At 44.4% G+C, this 13,204-nt stretch overlaps 1 protein-coding gene across 8 annotated transcripts in view; it reads left to right on the forward strand.

Annotated features, from left to right (window-relative positions):
- The first annotated feature begins 4,200 nt into the window (after positions 1-4,200).
- Positions 4,201-13,204, forward strand: part of Atp13a3 (ATPase 13A3) — an 80,248-nt gene continuing 71,244 nt past the window's right edge. For 3 of the 8 annotated variants that reach the window (XM_074073493.1, XM_074073494.1, XM_020186752.2), the window contains exons 1-2: positions 5,024-5,131; positions 5,829-5,872. The gene's annotated coding sequence lies outside the window, so the exon portion shown is untranslated. Of the gene's footprint in view, positions 4,275-5,022; positions 5,132-5,828; positions 5,873-13,204 lie in introns of those variants that run through there. The other 5 variants (XM_074073492.1, XM_020186748.2, XM_020186753.2 and 2 more) reach the window with 3 other exon arrangements.

Here is a 13,204-nt window from a genome sequence, read left to right on the forward strand (position 1 = left end):
ATGCATAGAAATAAGGCACAGAAGGACAGAGACCACATGTTCTCATGTATGGAAGCCAAAGAAGTTAATCTCATAGAAGAGAGTAGAATAGTGGTCACTAGAAACTAAGAAGAAAGGGGGTAGAAGGGTTAATAAGGAATAGCACAGTATGGCTAGCTGTGAGGAGTTAGTTCTCTGTGTTCTGTGGCACAGTAGGGCAACTATAGTCTACCACAACTTGTGATATATTTCAAAATAACTTAGAAGATTGCAAAGTTTCCCAACACATAGACATGATAAATGCTTGAGGCGATGGGAACCCAATTACTGATTTGATCATTACACACCATTCATGTATTGAATTATCATATTGGAATATTGTACTGTATAAATATGCACAAATTCATGACAGTGAAATGACCTTAAAGAAAAAAAGAGTGAAAGAACTCCCAGGTTTCAGGCTTGAGCAGTTGGATGGGTGAGAGTATTTTTGCTAAGGTCAGGAAGCCTGGGAGAGGAGTTGGTTTGGGGAAGAAGGTAAGAGCTGACTTTTAGATAAGTGGCAACAGAGAAGCAGCACGTAAAAATGGTAGGGAGGCATGGCCCAGGGACTCTGCAGGGAGGCCTGGGCCGTGGGGACATGGGTGAGAGTCATTATTGTACATGTATTATTATTAATATACGCTAGCTACAGCCCTGGTGGGGAAGGTGACTGGGGAAAACATGCGGATCATAGGTCTTATCCTTTTGTGGATTCCTTCTTTTCTTTTTTCTTTTTGTGCTGGGGACTGAACCCAGGGCCTTATGCATGCTTAACAAACCTCTGTCTCCGAATTACTCTCAAATACTATTGCAAGGAGCACAAACGCTCTACAACATTTTTAAAAAGCTTTACATTCAAGTTAAGGAATTTATAGAGCTCCTGAAGCCCATACACAACCCTTTCAAAGTCCATAGATGTCAAATTAAAACAAACAAGAACAAAAACAGGACTGGGGTGTAGCTCAGTGGCAGAACACATGCTTAGCATGCATGAGGCCCTGGATAAGAACCCCCAGCACCAAAATAAAAACAAAATCTAAAACTCTTCTTGAGAGCGGAATGGATGGTGGAAGAGCCCTGGGAAGCAACATTTAGAGGCAGGATAGAGGAAGCACGTGCAAGAGGTTGAGAAGGAGTGGACAAGGAGGAAGAGGGAAGAATTCAAAAAGACTACATAATGAAAAGGCAAAGTGCTTCAAGGAGGAGAGATGAATGCTGTGAGAGGGTTGGAGAGAAAGGTCCACTAAGTGTGCACTGGACTTGGCAATGCTGGTGACCTCTGGGAGGCCTGGCACTGCACTTGTGGAGGGTTCACTGTATCAGGAGGAGGCTTTGCCCCTCTGGAGCAAGAAAAGAGACTCACACTGCATGTAGATGTGAGATGATGCGTGTATTTTGCAGGGAAGGGTTTTCCCTCTTGATGGTGTAGATTTTCTTAGTGAAATAGGGGGTAAGGTAATGGGGTATGGGAGAGGCAAGGAAAATGCTTGTGAGGATGGAGAACTACTTTTGTGGAAAGTGAAGTCAGAGTGTAACAGTAGGACTGTTATCTATTTGGGGTTGTGGCCCATGGATTGGGTCATTTCTTGCTTATTTGAGACAAAGTCTTCCTGTGTTTCCCAAGCTGGCCTTGAATTCCTGGACTCAAGTGGTCCTCCTGCCTCAGTAGGGACTATAGCGGCATGCCACCCCACCGCCCCTGGGTTGGGTATTAAAGAGTGAGTAGGGTCAGAAAAGGGAAGGACTGGGCCAAGCATGAATAGGGCCTGGGGCCCAGAATTACTATGGGTTGAGAACCAGTAAGCCTTCAAAACTGTTAAGATTGGCTCCACCTGCCATCTATCCCCTGTTTTGGGCTTCTTTTTTATTCTGGCTCCTCCTCTCCTTCTCTTCCTTCAGCCTATAACTTGCCCAGGCCTTTCCTGGTGACTCAGCATCATCTCCCCAGTCAGTGTTCAGATTTATCTTACGTCCGTAGCAGGAACTTTTTGAAATATTCAATGGATATCTTTCTTCTTATCGTTTCCTTGCCCCCACTACATTGCCTTACACTAAAAAATCGACTGCATCTTGAAGTCTGGGCTCTTCATGGTTATTTATTTATGCATTCATTTTTGCAGTATTGGGGATCAAACTCCGGGCCTGAGCTTGCAAGTACTCTACTATGTAGGCCACACCGAGTCCTTTTCTTCATAGCTTTTTGGTTTTTTCTCTGTTGGTGGGACTGGAGTTTAAACTCAGGGTTTGAAGCTTGCAAAGCAGGTGCTCTACTACTTGAGTCACACCATTTTGCCCTGGTTATTTTGGAGATGTGGGTCTCACAAACCATTTGGATGGATTGTTCTCGAACCTTCAGATCTCAGCCTCCCAAGTAGATAGCATCACAGGTGTGAGTCACCAGTGTTGGGCTCATTATGGTGTTTTAAGAGCCCGAGTGCAGGTTTGTACTTTTTTAAGTTGGAGGTACACACTGCAGCCAGAATCCTAGGGGAACCTGCACAGTGCATTTTAGATAGCTCACTCTGGAGGCAGGAAGGAGGAGACGTTTGGAGGCTAGTTCTCATGCAAGCTAGAAAGGATGGGTGCCAGTGGAACAGAGGCAGAAATTTGAGGCTTATTAAGCAGGTGAAATAGAGAGGACTTGCTGATTAATCAAGGATGACTCACTCATTCCTAACTTTCTAACTGATGACTATGTGATGGTGGTGCCAATAGTGGGGATGGGGTGGGGGTGGGTAGCTATGAAAACAGAGGATGAGTTTGGTTTTGGGCATGCCAATTTTGGGGTGTCACTTGAGCTTTAGAGTGAGCTGCTTGGCAGGCAGTTGGATATTGGTTCTACATTTTGGTCTGGCCGGAGGTTGCTGATTTGGAAGTTGAAATGGAGGCTGGAGGTGATCCTCAATAGTAAGTGGAGTAAGTAGAGCTGTGGGCTGAGGGCAGAGACATGCATTTAAGGTGAAGATTCACAATTGGTAGCACTTAAGGATGCCATTGAAAGAGGCAGAGGCCTTAGCTACTGAGACGTGACAATTGGGAGAGTACAATCCTTTGGAAACCAAGGTAGTAGGGAGATTCCAGAAGACGAGCCCATCCAAAGTGTGTCAAATGTAGCAGACATGCAGAGAGGAATGCTGCTAAGTTCGGCCAAGTGGAGGTCATGAGTTACTTTTGCCTGAGCAAGGTGAAGAAGGATGTGAATGGGGGCTGGGGAGAAAAATCAGATTGCCAAGTGTTAAGTAAGAAGGTGGAGGCACCAGGGGAGACCACCATTTAAGTGGGGGTCTAATTGAAGAGGGCACTGCCAGTGTCTGGTTGGCTTGATCATTTTATTTTTAGGACCTGGAGAGACTTGAACTTGTTAAAAGGCTAGGGGAAACAACCAGGAGCCATGGGAGCCAGGAAAGGTGGGGAGGAGGTTTTTCAGGCCCAGCCCCACCTACATTGCTTTCATACTGTTTACCTAACCCTCCTTGTCTCATTTACTCATTTCAGCTGTGAGGTTTGAAGCAACGGTGAGCTCCGGTTGAGAGTAGACAGCTGTGGATCATTTTGGTCCAGTGAGCTGTCCACACCACTCTGTGTGAGGAAATGCCACTAAACTGCCTGGTCCCACACAAACGAGGGGGTGGTGGTGCAGGAACAGCATCTTTCTTGCTCCCAGTAAGGTGTTTATATTAGTGTCATGAACCCGGGACAATAGGCTGTCTCAGATGAGGTGTCGCCCTGTGCCTTGGGCCAAGAGGGGCAGCCCCCGGAGAAGTGTCCAGTCTGAGTGCTCCTTGCCCCTTAGCAAAGTGTCCCCAAGTATGGGGGACAGGGGCTGTCCCCTCCTCTAAGACGTTCAAGCAGCTAAGAGTTGGGCTAGCAGAAGGTGGAATAACAATAGTGATGGCCTGGTGTCGGGCGCAGGCGACTTAGAGCTGAAAGAGGGCGGGAGTGGGAGGCAGCAGGTGGCTGAGCGCGCTCCCCGCTTCTGGCGCGCGTCGCCGGGCGGGCGCAGCGAAAACCAAACCCTTGATTTGAATTTCCGGCCGGGCCCTGCCCTGAGATAAATAGTGTGGGAGGGAAGTATTTAATTTGCATCCAGCATGGTCTGTCGGTAGAAACTCTCGCTGAAGGCGGAGGCAGGGGACGCCTGGGAGCTTTCTAGTGCGTACTCCTCTCAGACCTCCGCCCCAAGTCGGCGCGCAGAGTCGATTGTCAAATTCGACTTTGTGAGAGGGGGCTAAAGGAACGAACCAATCTGGATGGTAAGCTAGGACCTGGTTTCACCTCCACCATTCTAGTGCCAGCTTTCTCTCTGGACTGTGACTCTGGGCAAGTCTGAACTAGTCATAGGGCCTCAGTTTCTCTGATCATAAAATGGGGATTTGGACTATGATCTTGTCTGTATAAGGCAAGGACGGCACATTTCACCTTCTTTCGCCAAAAGAGTAGCCCTAGGTTATCGATCAATGCTTGGCACTTATCTTATAGTGCCTTCACCTGGTGGTTCTTTCCTTGGCTGCCTAACGGGTAGGTGGGCAGGGCCAAGCCGTAGCTCCGCCCCCTACCCCGCCCTCCTGACGTCCCTACAGCCCCCCTTAGCCCTCGGCGCTGGGATGAGGCAATCACGTGACCTCACATCCGGCGCGGGAGTCCCGAGCTTGCGGCGCGCGCTCCCCCGTCTGCCCGCCGGCTCTCTCCGTAGCGTGATCGCACGCCGCGGCCAAGGGGAGGGGGGGTCGCTACGTCGCCGACGGCGGGAGGCCGTTTCAGAGTGCAGAACGCCCCCCTCCCCTGCCGGTCTTGCCTGCCGCCCTGCCTTGTTCTCGCCCTGCCGGGCTGCACGCCGCCGCCGCCGCCGCGGGCGCCGACAAGCAGAGCGCGGACGCCCTGCGCCCGGCCCGGCCCGGGCCCCGTCGCGGCGCTTCCGTCCCCTCAGCCGGAGCCGCAACGCGCGGCGGCGGCGGCGCCTCGAGCTCGAGCGACCCGCGGCCGCCGGCGCCGGCCGAGGGCCATGGGGCTGGGTTGAGGCTAGGCGGTGGCAGCGGCGGCCCGGCCCCCCGCGGCCTCTTGGCTGCTCTGGCCGGGAGGCCGCCGAGGAGTCGGCGCGGCGGCGCGGCCGGTGAGTGGTCCCAGATAGCGGGGCGTGGGGCGGGTGGATGGCGGTGATGGCGAGGCTGGAGGAGGAGAACGGTATTGTCGGGGTGGCGGGTACCAGGTGAGCTTACGGACTGCCTCCTGGGGCCTGAATTGGGCATCAGTAATCAGGGAAGGTGAGCATGGAGGGGAGGGGCACCAAGACCCCCGGAATGTCAGGGGCAGGTGAGGCAGGGAAGAGGGGTCCACGTTGGGAGTGTGAAGATCTGGGGGGCGGGGGGACGCCAGGGTGCGGGATGGTGGTCCAGCTCTTCTAGAGAGTCCGGAAGATGGCATGGTCTTGTGGCCGAAGATGGGCTGTTGGCAGGTCCCCGGATGGGATGCACGGGGACTGACTGTAGGAATCCCGAGTTCGTTCTCAGCCCGGAGTAGTGGAGGTCCGGGCCGATCGCCTCATTTTATAAACTGAGGCCCAGATCAAAGTGACTGCTGACTTGCCCAAAGCCTCGCACTCGGCCTCTGTGAGCCTTTGCCGGCAGTACTTTCCTGGCTACGCTGGCCTTCTGTCTTCATTCTCTTCACAAACTCAGGTTCTGGGGAGCAGTATGGCCTTTAGTTTTTTGGGAGTGACGGAGTTGAGAGGGAGGGAATGGAGTTGGGGATTGACAGTAACAGTTTGGAAAGCTTTTGTGACAGGTGTTTACTGTTTCCTCTTCCCATAGATCGGACAGAAACATCCTAGAATCTTGGTGTCTGGACATAGGAGGTATGAATCATTTACGTAATTAAGTACTTCTAAACATCTGTGTCTTGGAGCTATAGTTAGTGATTGTATTAGTGCAAAATGAGTGGGTATGGAGTTGTAAACCCAGAAACCTACACATGGTCTGAACTAAAAGAATAGAACACAGTTGAGTATGTAATGACTATTTTAGATCTATGATTAAGAAATGCTGGTACTCTAACGTTGAACACTGTCTTCTAAGGGTTTGTGGCAAAAGCGAAGGTGTTTTGATGTGATTCTTTTGAAGGGCCAGTCCATAATTAAAAGTATTCTACCTTTGGTTGGACTCAGCATCTTTACCAAGGCACATGGCATTAATTTTGCTTTACTGGAATATATGTGGCATTCTTTTCTCTAGAGGATTGTTGCTTTGCTGAACAGGCTACAGTCGCCAAAACAGATGTGTGTGGGCATCATATCTTAGTTTATCAACACCCCTCCCTCCTGTTTGTTTCTTTTTTTTTTTTTTTGTGGTACTGGGGTTTGAACTTGGGGCCTTATGCTTGCTAGGCAGGCGCTCTATAGGTTAAGCCACTTCGGCCAAACCAACAACTCCTTTTTTAAGACTTATCAGTTCCTGAAAGTTGTTTGAAATAGGCCTATTATTGATTGTTGTTTTTGTAGAAGGTAACTTTTGCCATCCTGGTTTTTTTTTTTTTTTGGGGGGGGTACTGAGGTGTTGAACTCAGATCCTACACCTTGAGCCACTTTACCAGTTCTCTTTTGTGAAGGGTTTTTTCAAGATAGGGTCTTGCAACTATTTGCCTGGACTGGCTTTGAACTGTGATCTTCCTGATCTCTGCCTCCTGAGTAGCTAGGATTACAGGTATGAGCCATTGGCACCCAGCTTTTATTTATTTATTTTTAAATTTAACTTGAGTATCTGTCATTAGACCAGACAGGGTGAAAAATTTAAGTGAAGTTTTTAAACGTTATTAGCTGTTAGACGCCTCTTTTTGATCCTGGGGTTGGGAAGGAAAAGTGATACTGCTTGTTTCAATTAAATAGTAGTTATAATTAAAAATACTAAGTAGCAGTTTATCTTGAAAATAAAGTTGATAAACTTCAAGTTCACTCAGTATTATGTTGTAAGAGGACTGATTTCTTTGTCTAGACCAACTAGTAAGCTTTATTTGGAGAACCTTGTAGTATTTAAAATTTTAATCTAAAATTGGCTTGAAATAAAATAAATTCTTACATAGTGTAGGTAGGTAGAGAACTAATTTCATGCTAATTAGAACACAGATCTATTCTTAAACAGTGGCTTTTGGCAGTGCTAGGGTTGAACTCAGGGCCTTGCACTTGCTAAGCAGGCGCTCTACCTCCCGAGGCACACTCCCAACCTTTGTTTTTAATTGCTTTAGTTATTTTTCTTGAGTAGTCTTGAATTTTTGCCTGGGGCAGGCCTAGGACTACAGTCCTCCTACTTAGTTGGGAGCTGGCATTATGGGTGGACCATCACACCTGACTGTTGAAATGGGCTAAGTTTTGCCTGGGCTGGCTTCAAATTATGATCCTCCCAAATAGCTCGGTTTACAGATGTATGTCACCGTGCCTAGCCTCCTCTAAACTGTATCATGTGATGAGCCACAGGGGACACTTGATATTCATGGGTATATGGTTCCAAAAAGACCTCCATTGAGGAAAAACCATGAGTGCTCAGGATGTATAGAGTTCAGTACTGTACTGAGGATGCTTTATTCATTTTTCCTATACCATTGCCAGTGGACCCTAAAAACACGTGTTCTTTCAAAACAAATCTGAAATTTTCACTTTATCACTTACAATAGGCACATTAACTTTTTTTTTTTTTAAGTGGTACTGGAGTTTGAACTCAGGGCTTTATACTTGCTAGGCAGGCGCTCTACCACTTGAGTCATGCCAGCAAACACATTAACTTTTACCTTGCACTTTGAACACCCATTTGCTTTTTGAGAGGCATATTTTCATAAAATTCAGGACAGGGAAATACTCAGGTCACGTAAGAAATTTTTTTTGTGTGTGTGTTATTTGGGCTTGAACTCAGGCCTCATGCTTGCTAGGCAGGCACTGTACCACATGAGCCACTCCACCAGTCCTGTTTTTGTGTTCGGTATTTTTGAGAGAATCCCACAAGCTATTTGCCCAGGCTGGCTTGGAATCACATTCCTTCTGCTCTCTGCCTCCTGAGTAGCTAGGATTATAGAAAAGAGCCACAGGTGCCTGGCTCATACAACAATTTAAATACAACTGATGAGAATGCAGTATGGACTAAGGGCTTCTCTGCATCAACTGGGCTGTGTAATGCAGGGATTAAAAATTTTTGCTTTTGAAATTTCTTTTGATTTAAATATATGTATATATATTTGGTGGGCCTGGGGTTTGAATTCAGGGCTTTACCGCTTGAGCTATACCTCTCCAGTATATTCTGCTGTGGTTATTTCGGAGATGGCGTTTCGTGAACTGTTTGCCCAGGCTGGCCTTGAACCTGGATCCTCCCGAATTTAGCCTCCCAAGTAGCTAGGATTATACTCATGAGCTACTGGTTCCCAGCTGGCAAGGTGGTTTTGTGAACACTGTGAATAGGAGATTTTCAATTATGAATATGCTTTATTCCTAACGTAAATAGTAATGTTAGGAGAATACGTTTTAGGTTAGTGACTGTAGACATATAACCGACTCAGTGGTCAAACTCAGTGAAAATGAATAGTGAGTAGGGAGCCCTGTTGGAACTTTGTCTTTTTCTGTATTTTATTTATTTCCATACTCTGGGTGATGGTGAAATGGGAACTTTACACCTGTAAATGACAACAAAGTGGTTGTAATTTCTTGGCTTTTGGAAGGCAGAAGTGGAACTTCAAAATGATCTTGATAACATGGCCCATCTAAAATGGGTTCTCCTTGTTAGTATACTTGGTGACCTAGACTTACTAATGATAATACTAAGTGTGAGATCTTGTGAATGGATCATAAATTGAACAGGAGTTTGCAGCTTATCTCCTCCTAAAGGACATGCTTTATTTTATTTATTTATTTATTTATTTTTTGTGGAACTGGGGTTGCACTCAAAGTTCTGTGCTCGCAAATAAGGTGCAATACTACTTGAGACACACCTCCTCTAGTCCATTTTGTTCAGGTTATATTGGAGATGGGGGGGGCGTCTCGAGCTGTTTGCCAGGGCTCGCCTTGAACTTCCATCCTTAGCCTCCCATGTAATGAGGGTTATAAGTATGAGCCACCAGACTGGCTGGAAACACTCTTAACACTTTTTTTTTTTTTTTGTCCGTATTGGGGTTTGAACTCATCTTGAAAAACTTAAAGTAATTCACAGTGGTATGCTAAAAGAAGTTAAGCTAGTGTCTGACAGCTGTTAAGTTGCCATATCTGATGCACATCCCCAAGGATTCTAGTCATGGGATGTACTCTGAATACTAGCGCCTCCTTATCCATGGTTTTACCTTCTGTAGTTTCATTAACCTTTGGTCACCCGTGCTTGAAAAATATTAAGTGAAAAAGTTCAGAAATAAACATCACAAGTTTTAAGTTTTGTGCTGTTTGGAGTATCATGATTAAATCTTGTGCCATCCCACTTCTCTGGCCTGGTGTGTGATTCATCCCTTTGTCCAGCATGGCCACACTGTATGTGCTACCTGCCCATTAGCACTTAGTAGCCATCTTGGTACATTGCTTTTTATTATTTTTTTTTAGTGGTGGCACTGGGATCTGAACTCAGGGCCTCATGCTTGCTAGGCAGGCGTTACATCACTTGAGCTATCCCGCCATAGCCATCTTGGTTAGCAAATCAACTGTCAGGATACATCAGTGCTTATGTTAAAGTGACCCTTACTGTACTTAATAAGGGCCCAAAAATGCAAGAGTAGTCAAAAAGTAGGGATGCTAGCAATTCACATGTGCCGAAGAGAAACTGGAAAGTCCTTCTTTTAAATGAAACGTCAAAGTACAGGAAGATACTTTGGGAGAAGGTGGGGGAGACCACATTCACATAGCTTTTGTTACAGTATGTTGAGATAATTGTTGTATTTTTTTCTTGGTAATCTCTTTTAACTTAAGGTATGTATGTGCAGGAAAAAACATAGGGTTTGGTACTGCCCAGTTTCAAGTATGCCCTGGGAGTCTGGGAACATACTCTGGCAGTTAAGGAGACTAATGTATGCTATGTCTTGGCTGGTTAAATCTGGATCCTAAGGGCGGCTGACAGGATTTAGCTTTTGTGTTTTGGAACTTTATATGAAGTGAAGCTAACTGGCTTGTATATACAGTGAGTGAATCTGTAGTCATCAAAACTTCTAGTTAATCCATCTAACTAGTTCGGATAACATGCTAGAAGCAAGGAAGTAATTCTTAGATTTTACTTGATAATTTTATTTTGAGAATAGAGAAATAAGAGAAGTTCAGAATTGGGGCAAAGATTTAGGTTTAAAAAATTAAGGGTTCCGGGCTTATTTAATCATTTTTTACTTTTGAGCTATGGCCTTGCCCTGTAGCCCATGCTGGCCTGGAGCTCTCCATCCTCTTGCCTCAGCCTCTGCAGTGCTGGGATTACAGTATGCGCTGCTATGCCCAGCTTTAATCTGGAGGAAAGTAGGTTTTTACCTTGTGGTAAGATAAGTTATGAGTTAAAAACGTTTACATTAGTAAGATTAAAGATATAGGCAGTATGACTGGCATGGTGGTATGTGCCTGTAGTCCCATCTACTTGGGAAGATGAGGTGGAAGGATTGCTTGAGTACAAGAGTTCGAGGTCTGCCTGAGCAACGTAACAAGACCTTGTCACATGACAAAACAACAACAACTAAAAAGGGGCAATGTAGAATATCATGAATAAATAGTAATTGGAAAAAAAATCCCTTATTAAATTACAGCTTAAAAATGATTTTTAAGGTAATCACTAAGTAGGGAGAAAAATGGAGCTGTCCAAATAATAAATGTCTGAGATTGAGGAACGCTGTTTGAGAATGGAGATTACTGGAGAGGCTCATTGAACAGTTGTCCAGAGAGAAGTACCCCAACACCAGATCTGTTAATATTTTAGGCCCACAGGTCATATCCCAGCCTTTGCTAGACTCCAGGTGGTGGTAAAACAGTAACTCAAATGAGTAATAAACTTTAGGACTGCCAAATTTGTTAATTAGAATATTGTCTCTTTTACTTTGTGGATCAAACAATGAAAGGATCAAGTGACACTCAGAGACTAGTTAGGAAAGAAATTAATTTCCAGAAAAAGCAAGTTAACTATGTAAAATACAATTTCTTGATCCCAAAGTGTGGGATTTGTTAATTTCTATAGAATGTTTCCAGAAATTTAAAATTAAAATACAACTGTTATTGGGTAGCAGGGGAAAAGACAGTTTTGCCTTAGTAATAGCTCTCTAGATAAATTGACTTTGAATTGCAGCCCCATACTTACTAGCTCTATATCTGGTGTTAAGTAAATCACTTAAATCTTTCTTTATTTGCCAAATAGATATGATAAAACCTACCTAAGAGAATTACGAGGATGAATTTGAGCAAATAGTAACTTAACTAATATTTGTTTAGTAATTCAAAACAAATTTTGAGTTGTGTGTGTATGGGGGGTAGATGATTGAGGATTGTTGTGGTTTTTTTGTTGTTGTTAATTTTGTGCCTCTGGGTGTGTTTTATAGTTTGTTTTCCTCCATCCTCTATTTTTGTTACTCAATGTCTGTACCTGGCCACATTATAAAACTTAGAATGGTATGTTAATTCCAGCTCTGTGGGAGGTAGAGATGGGAGGATGGTGGTTCCAAGCCAGCCCAGGCAAAAAAAAAAAAAAAAAAGTTAGAGATACCTATCTCAAAAGACAAGCTAGGCATAGTGACCCAAGCTGCAGTAATCCCAGCCATGTGCATTGAGGGCCCTAGGCAAAAAGTTTGAGACCCTATCTGAGAAATAACTAAAACAAAAGGGGAGGGGGGAGGCTTAAGTGGTTAAAAAAAAAAAAAGATGTTTATTTAATAGAATTTTATGTTAAATACTGATTAATTTTTATTTAAAGATACCAGTTAGTGACTGGGGTATAAATCAGTTGGTAGAGCATGTGTATAAAGCTCTGAGCTCAATCTTGAGCATCAGAAATGCTGATTAGTGATGTTTCTGCATATCTCATATTTCAAAAAATGGTTTGAATTTTTTGAGATGGTCTTCTGGCACATATTAGGCAAGTGTTTTACCACTGAGCTGCATACCCAACTAAGAGTTTTCTTTTTCTTTTTCTTTTTTTGCAGTACTGGGGTTTGAACACAGGGCTTCATGCTCGCCAGGCAGGTGTTCTACCACTTGAGCCACTGTGCCAGGCCTTTTTTTTTTTTGTATTTTCGAGATAGGGTCTTGTGAACTGTTTACCCATGCTGGCTTCTGCTTCCTTTTGGTACTTCTGCATATGGTAATTCCTCTGCTTGAATTTTATGCCTCTGTTTCTTTATTTCTCTAATATTTCCCATAACTGCTTGCTTGATGATCTTTGTACTCTTCAGCTCTTCTTTCTGTTCCTAGTCCTCTTTTCTTCCTTCTTGTTCCCCTCCTTGTCCCATTGCTCAAAAGTTTTGTTTGATATATACTTGCATATTTATCTGTCTAGCTTACTAGATTGGGTTTCTTCGGGTTAAAAATTTAGTCTTTTTAACCTCCAGCATTTAGCCCAGTAGTTGGCACATGTTGAGCAATAATATTCTAACAAAAAAACTTCTATGAAATTAGAAGTGGTAGTGAACCACTTCATTTCTTACTAGAATGGTAAATGTATTATTAAAATATTACAGTACTTGAGCAGCAATTAATTTGCCTTTTTCTAATCAAGCAATAGTTTAGGGTTAGATTTTAAGGGAGTACTTTGCCAGAATAAAGGCATTGTTTTAATTTCATTCATGAACATGTTGGTGAGACTTTGTAATAATGAAAAATTAACCATATGTATTTCCTAATGAAGACAAATAGCTATTCAGCAGATGATCTGTAGGATTGCCATACCACCAGCCCCAACTGTCTCTGTCATTAGTGCCTCCTTCAGCTACTGTGCAGGAGTGGATGAAAAGTGGGAACACTTACAGGAAGCAGTTCAGACTCGTCTATGGACCAGCTTTCTGAGTTGTAGAACTGAAATGGCCACACCTCACATTCTCTCCATATTTTTTTTTTTTGAAATACGGTCTTGCTAACTAGCCCAGGCTGGCCTTGACCTTGCATCCTTCTGCCTCAACCTCCTACGTGTTGGGTTTAAGGCATGTGCCACCACACCCAGCATTCTCCATACTTCTTTTTTGTTACTGAGAGGTTCATTTCATGTCTGTCAGCTTT

This window comes from Castor canadensis, chromosome 5, assembly GCF_047511655.1.
Source record: "Castor canadensis chromosome 5, mCasCan1.hap1v2, whole genome shotgun sequence".
Classification (NCBI taxonomy): domain Eukaryota; kingdom Metazoa; phylum Chordata; class Mammalia; order Rodentia; family Castoridae; genus Castor; species Castor canadensis.